This window comes from Medicago sativa, chromosome 7, assembly GCF_051527215.1.
Source record: "Medicago sativa cultivar Bolivia chromosome 7, Bolivia_mono, whole genome shotgun sequence".
NCBI classification, from domain to species: domain Eukaryota; kingdom Viridiplantae; phylum Streptophyta; class Magnoliopsida; order Fabales; family Fabaceae; genus Medicago; species Medicago sativa.
Genome location: NC_140755.1, coordinates 28,906,915 through 28,914,477, shown reverse-complemented (window position 1 = coordinate 28,914,477; position 7,563 = coordinate 28,906,915).

The window sequence follows — 7,563 nt, the reverse complement described above, 5'->3', positions numbered from 1 at the left end:
ACAGAATGTGCACCAACATTACTATAAAAAGCACCTCGGAAAGTCCCTAAATTATCACGGAACAGCCCCCCGCAAGTGGCATTCCCACCTATCACCGAACCATCAGTATTTACCTTCATCCACGGAGGTGTCGGTGCCTTCCACAAAACCGTAACAATTTCCTTGACTTTACGACAATGCGGAGAGACAGCAAAAGAATCAAGGAAAGAGAAGTCAGAGTGCAAACACTTACCTGTCGAAAGGTTCCCAGACATTGCAATATTAGAGTGAATACGGACTTTGGCTGAATGCAAAGTCGGATTAACATTTGTGAACCGTATGGAGTTCCTAGCCCACCAAATAGTATGAAGCGTGTGTAATATTGCCGCCAAAAAAATATCGGAAACTTGCGAAGAGCACCGGACTGGCCTAGTATAAATGAGAGTGTCAACGGAGGTGCAATCAATAGAACAATGCAACTTACCACCTATCCAATTCCAAAGATTCATTGCAAACGGACACCGAAGAAAAAGATGATCCGACGATTCATCCGCAGACAAACATAAGCTACAAATCGAAACCACAATGCAGCCACGGGTACGAAGATTCTCATCAGTGGGCATCTTCCCATTATGTAACCTCCAAAAAATAAAAGAATGAGAAGGAGGGACAGCTGAGCACCAAATGCGATCGGCCCATGGCAGCACATTGGACGTAGGACGAAGAAATGATAAAGCCATCTTCGACGTTAGCAAACCATCAGAAGCGTGAGGCCACACCAACACATCCGGGAGCTGGCCAGTAGGAAGATGAAGAGAATTCAAACGTGTTTGGATGTCCCCAAAGTCCCTTAAGGCCGTAGGCAACAACCAGCCCCCATTAACGATAACCTCCGAAACCTTTCCTTGAAGACGAGCATGATAAACGGGGTCTAAGTGAAGTAAATCGACCAAAGTTTCCCCTAGCCAATTGTCCGTCCAAAAATTAATTTTCTCACCATTGCCAACAATCCACAAAGAGTGATCCATTACAACGCCAATCTTGTCTTTGATACCCGACCAAACCGAAGATTTGAAATAATGAGTGATCGGTTTACCGTTCTTGAAGTAACGCTTCTTAAAGAGAGATGACCATTGCGACTCTTTTGACATTAGGTTCCAAGCCAACTTCAGAATTAAAGCCTCATTTATCAAACGGGAATGTTTTAGATCCAGCCCCCCTTCGGACCAAGTGCGGCACATTACCTTCCAAGAAACCGTGCAAACCTTCCTAGTTTGAACATCACCGCTCCATATAAAATTTTCCAGCCAAGTATCCAGTAACTTCAGCAGCCGTCTAGGCCAAAGGTAAATATGAAATGAGTATACCAGCATCCCATGAATGATAGACTTGACCAGCTGCACACGGCCCATTATTGAAAGAATTGAACCCTTCCAAGTTGCTAGTTTATTACGAATCTTGTCCGTAATCATTCTGAAATGAGTTACTTTTGGTTTCCCTTGAAAAATAGGACATCCAAGATACATGAAGGGAACTGATCCAACACTGAACCCCAACATATTTGCAATCATATTGGTCCGGGACACAGACATTGAACCTGTGAAGAAACGACTTTTAGTTTTATTCACAATCTGTCCGGAGACCGCAGAGTAATTGTTAAAAATACTAAGAAGCTCTCGTATGTTGCTTTTCAAACCGGTACAAAATATCATGATATCATCCGCGTACAACACATGAGTGGGAAAGGCAATACCCCGACAATAAGTCATGGGAATGAGGCGGTCCCTAGCAACAGACTTGGAAATAGCCCTACTAAGAACCTCTTCGGCCAAACAAAATAATAAAGGAGAAAGAGGATATCCTTGTCTAACTCCACGAGCACACGAGAAAAAACCAGCCGCCTTACCATTAACCAAAATAGACAAACGAGCTGAATTAAGAATAGTTAGAATCCAATTGATGAAGGTTGAGGAGAAACCGAAATTGCTGAGTACCATCATCAAAAAATTCCAATCCAAAGTATCAAATGCCTTGGATATGTCGACCTTGAGAGCAATGTTCCCACCATACTGAGATTTATCAAGAGAGTTAATCGCCTCGGAGGCTATAATAACACAATCAGAAATATTACGATCCCTGACAAAACCCCTTTGCTCCACAGAAATAATACGAGTGGTAATACTAGCAAGTCTATCCGCCACTATCTTAGTAATAATTTTAAAGTGAAAATTTGCAAGCGCAATAGGGCGATAATCTCCCATAGAGCTGGCCCCCGGAACCTTCGGAATTAACACAATCATATTTGAATTAATATTTTGTGGCAACACGCCACCATGAAAGAATTCTTGAACAGAATGTACCACATCAGAGCCAATTATGTCCCAATAAGTTTGATAAAAGTGTCCACCAAACCCATCCGGACCCGGGGCTGAATCACCATTAAGGGCAAACACCGCATCTTTGATATCAATACTAGATGGAAACCGCAAAAGCATTTGGTTGTCGACATCCGTCAGAATTGAAGGAATTGTATCATCAACCATTGTATTTTGTGCACAATTGTTCTCCATGCTGAATATAGCCTGAAAATAAGATAAAATATGCATTTCTATAGCTGTGGGATCAGTAATAATATTATCACCATCCTGCAAAAAAGAAATAGTTTTTGTTGCTTCCCGGATTTTAGAAATCCTATGAAAATATGCAGTGTTGCGGTCTCCACTAACAAATCGCTGATCCCTAGCTTTTTCTCTCCAAACTTCTTCCTGAAAATTCAAAGCTTTTGTTAACATGAGTTGTGCCTCAAGGTCTTGCATGTATAGCTGGTCAGAGAAACCATCCGAATCAATTAACTGCTGAATTCTATTAACTTCATCCATAGCAAGCTCAACTTGTCTGTCAACATCCCCAAACACCGTTCTGTTCCAAATCTTAAAGACATTTTTTAACTTTCGTAATTTAGATTGAAACCGAAGCATACCTTGGCCACGAACACCTTGATTCCAGGTTTCCAAAACTAAGTCACGACAACCACTATGAGAAGTCCAAACCTTAAAAAATTTGAAAGGAGTAGCATGCTTCACCGAGGAAAATACAACCGAAACCAAAAGGGGATTATGATCAGATTGATGGCGCACCAAGGCTGAACAAGAAATACCTCTCCAAAAATTAATCCAATCTTCATTGCAAACTGCCCTATCAAGACGAAGAGCGACATTTTGATTACCAAATCTACCATTAGTCCAGGTAAAAAATGATCCCAAAGTGGGCAAGTGGTTCAAAATATTAGCATTAGTCCAATGCAAAAAATCCTCACACGACAAAGATGGAGGAGGCAGCCTGCCCCTCTTTTCATGTGCGCCCAAGACGGCATTAAAGTCACCAATAAAAATCCACGGCCCTTGAAAACAACCTTGAAGATTAGTAAGATCAGCCCAAAGTTGTCGTCGAGCAATGTAGTAAGTGCTAGCATAAACAGCGGCTATGTAAACAGTGGACTGATAACAAGAGATTTCCAAAGCTATACATTGATCAGATACGAAAATTACTGTAGCACTGACATCATTCCCCCAAAGAGCCCATAGGTTAGGCAAGAGAGAACCTCTATTATTAATGCAATATTTAGTAACACCAATTGTCGGCCAATACCAATTAGGAAAATTTACAAAATCAATCTTTGGCTCCGCAATAAAAATAAGCATAGGTCGGTGAGTCAAATAAATTTTTTTCAGAGCAGTCCGAGACTCAGAATTACCTATACCTCTGATATTCCAATAAAGAATATTCATTTAGCAGACGAATGGGAGGCACCCCTTGCACGAGGTTTGGGAGGCTGCGCTGCTATCACCTTTTTCACCTTAAGATGTTGCTTCTGATTGCGAGTAAGGACAGGTAAGGAACCAGCAGCGGCTTCTGCAGCAGACCGTGCATCATACTCTCGAACCCTCTCCCACAATTCGACACCAAGTTGGATATTTTTACTAGGATGTATCTCCTGCCTCTGAGGGACAATCTCATTCTGATCCATATCCATTGCCATGCCTCCATCAATGAGACTAGCTTCCTCGATATCCACACCTTTTCTCAATGCTTGCGAAACAGCCCCAACATCCTCAATGTCATGAACAGACCCGTCAGCACCTGTTGGGGGATCTGAGATAGGATTATCTTGGTGCTCTGGCAAAATATCCAACAACTCATGCATATCATCATGCTCAACATTGAATGGCCTTGGAACAATCTCACGAGCACCCTTGGGACTCTCCTCCAGCTCCCGTGGGCTCACATGATTTTGCTCCACGCCATCCTGAAGTGGTTCAGATAACTCGTCTGCCGCTGGGGTCACCAACGACGTCTGTGTTGTCTGCTCCACCCCGTTAGGTCGTACGTCCTCACGCCCAAGAGGGGATGAGTGTGGTCCACGCATATTAGACTCCGTGGGACTCTTCCCCAGCTCCCGCGGACTCATATGATTGTGTTCCACACCCTCCAGAAGCAACTCTGTATCCACAGTTACCAAGGGGTTCTCCAACACCTCCCTCGGCTTCTGAGTCAACTTCGCTACTTCTACGGGTTGCACGTCAACGTGCGCATCAGGGGAAACAAACTCAAGCACTGGCATACTGCGAGGCAACTCCTCAGGAGTAATCAAATCAAACACATTGTGTAATGGAATGCTGAATGTATTTGATCGATCCAATTGAGAAGTAGCTACAGAAGATGAAACAACCGGCTCCGACTGTGAAGTGATGATAGCCAAAGAAGGAGTAGGAAGCGAAACCGGTAACGCCAATGCCATTGAGACCGATGAAGTGGGTGTAACTGTAGAAGAATCTGGAACTCTCTGAGTGGTAGTAACAGTCGACACAACCGGGATAGGAACCCAACTAGTGCCATTGGCCGATGTGGAAGCACCCACTTCTTTAGTAGTATTCTTTTGCCGAGGAGGAGGCTTAGGGGCAGCCCCGGCAACCATAATTTGTTTCCCACGATCATTCTTGTCCTTCGGAGGTTGCGGATGAATCCAACGACACAATGAGACACTGTGTCCAATGGAATGACAGTGATGGCAAAATAAAGGAAGCCACTCATATTGCACCTCCACCTTGAAAGCAAAACCCTCTCTTTCAACAAGGATTTCTTCATAAATTCGCTTAGAGAGGTCAATGTCGACAAGAATTCTAGCATAATGTCCAAAAGTACGGTTTCTAGTTGGTCCGTCGATATCAATTGGAGTCCCAACCGCACACGCAATTTCTTTCAAAGTTCTCTCCCTCCAATACTCTTGCGGTAACTCCATCAAGCGTATCCAAATCGTGACATGTGTCTGCTTTTGCGTTTGATACTTGAAATCTTTTGTCCACTGTGAGAATCGAAGCAGACCCGGCTTGAGATTAACCGTACCTACAGCCCATATCTTCCTAAAATCATCCACCGAATCAAAAAGAAAATTGTAATACCCCTTACCGAGAGGTACCATTTTCCATCCAGCCGTTGTCTTCCATAAATTGGCAAGTTTAGAGCTAAGATCACGTGCTGAATACGGCTTGTCTCCTTTGTTAAGGGTTAGACGAGCCCTTAACGCATGCTTGCAATCTTCAACTCCCTTACTGTACTCCTCCTGACTTATCTTTATGCTTAAAGTATCGCCTTTTATGCACGGGGAGGGGTAAGGACTGTCATCAACAACTGAGGGTCCCGTGAGAGCTGCTGCAAATGAAATGGGCGCTGCTGAAGTAGTATGCACCGGTGGTGCAGCTTGCACAATGGCAGATCGTGAAAGGGCAAAATCAGACACACACGGCCATTGGCACATGTATGCCATCTGTTGTCAGTGGACATTACCAAAGCGATTTTAGTATTGCAGCACACGTGATTCAACCTTTGTAATGCACAAGTACATTAACACGGTTGCGCGACCACAATTGGAAAAATCAAGCTCCGGAAAACCAAAAAAAGAACAACACAGGTCGGGCAGTGCTCTTGGGAGTATTCCAGCAAGCGATTGCAAACTGAAACCGGTGACAGCAAAAGAAACGAAGCAAAACAGATGGGGTTCCAGCAAGAATGAATTGGAAACGATACCGATGATAACTCAATGATTTCTCTAGTATTGGGAAACACGTGAACCAACCTTTGCAACACCCTAGGGCATCATCACGGCTGCGCGTTCGCAAAAGGAAGAGAATTCAATGAATTTCAGAGGTCTGTACCGTTACCGGAAGTCCTTGGCCGGAAGAATTGGGCAGAACCCTAGCAGAGAAATTCGCAATCAACCGTCGTTGAATCTATAATCATAGATAAAATATATGGTAATGCAAATAAACAAAATAATGTTCCTTCAAAACAAAATGTATATAATTGCATTAATAATTAACAAAATAAGTTGAAAAATGTATCTCTCACAATAAGGAAGATTGTTTTGTTTATAACTTTCACAAACCACATGTGAACAATTCGTAATTGGGTGTCATGTGGTTGTAAAGAACTGCGAAGAACAAATATTAAAAATATTAAACAAAATAGAAAGAAGGGTGATTGAAGTTGTGACAGAAAATTATGCTAACCCATATGAATAATTTATAGACATATTTCAAAGGGTAATTTGGTATAAAATCCTAATTACAGCCACATTATATTTTGTTTTGAATCACATAAATTATGCTCTATAGTATTGTATACATCTTGTATGTATAATTTTTCAAAATGTTTGACACTAACGTGAACAATCTTTGACATTAATTTTAAATTTTTAACATTAAAGTTTAAAGTTTTTTTTTAATGCAATAAAGCAACTTTAATGCCAAATGTCGGTTACAATTTTTTTTATACCATTTATATTTACCGTTTACATTATTAGTTTGGAAGGAATTTTCTTTAGCCATAAAGTAAGTTCGACACGGCAATAAAAAAAAGTTCAACACAAAATATCGGTTATAAAAGTAATTTTTGGTACTAACAATTTAATTTTCAATTATCCCCAAAAAAAATAATTTTCAATTACAAAAAAATTTTTGACAAAAAAAACAGCTTTTATTTTTTTGATTCGTCGTAATTTATGTTTAAATATTTTTAGAATAATTATTCTCAATTAAATGATAAAAATGTAAAATAAATAAATGTTTTTATGAGAAATAAATTACGATTATATTTTAGACCAGATCAATATCATCTTGATAGAATTCACCGAGTCACACTCGCCGTATATTAGCAAATAAAATCACTCTAATTTATGTACCTATGAATTATATGTTTAAGAAATCAATTGATTATATATAAAATGATTGTAAAGTACATACACATCAAAATACGAATAAAATAAACAATAGATTATACTTGAGTCACCAACGATCTAAAGGCAGAATTTTAATAGAATATGGAACCGGACATAACATATATTATACATGAAAAAAAAACCCAACAAATGGACATTCTCCATAAAATGAAAAATATTTACATTATCTAATTTTTTTTCTTGGAACATAAACATTCCAAAAGCTTCATGGGTAGATCTATGGTATCCATGCCACAAGCCGTTAGAACTTGAAAGTATCATAGGGTGAATCTGTGTATTTGCCCAAAATA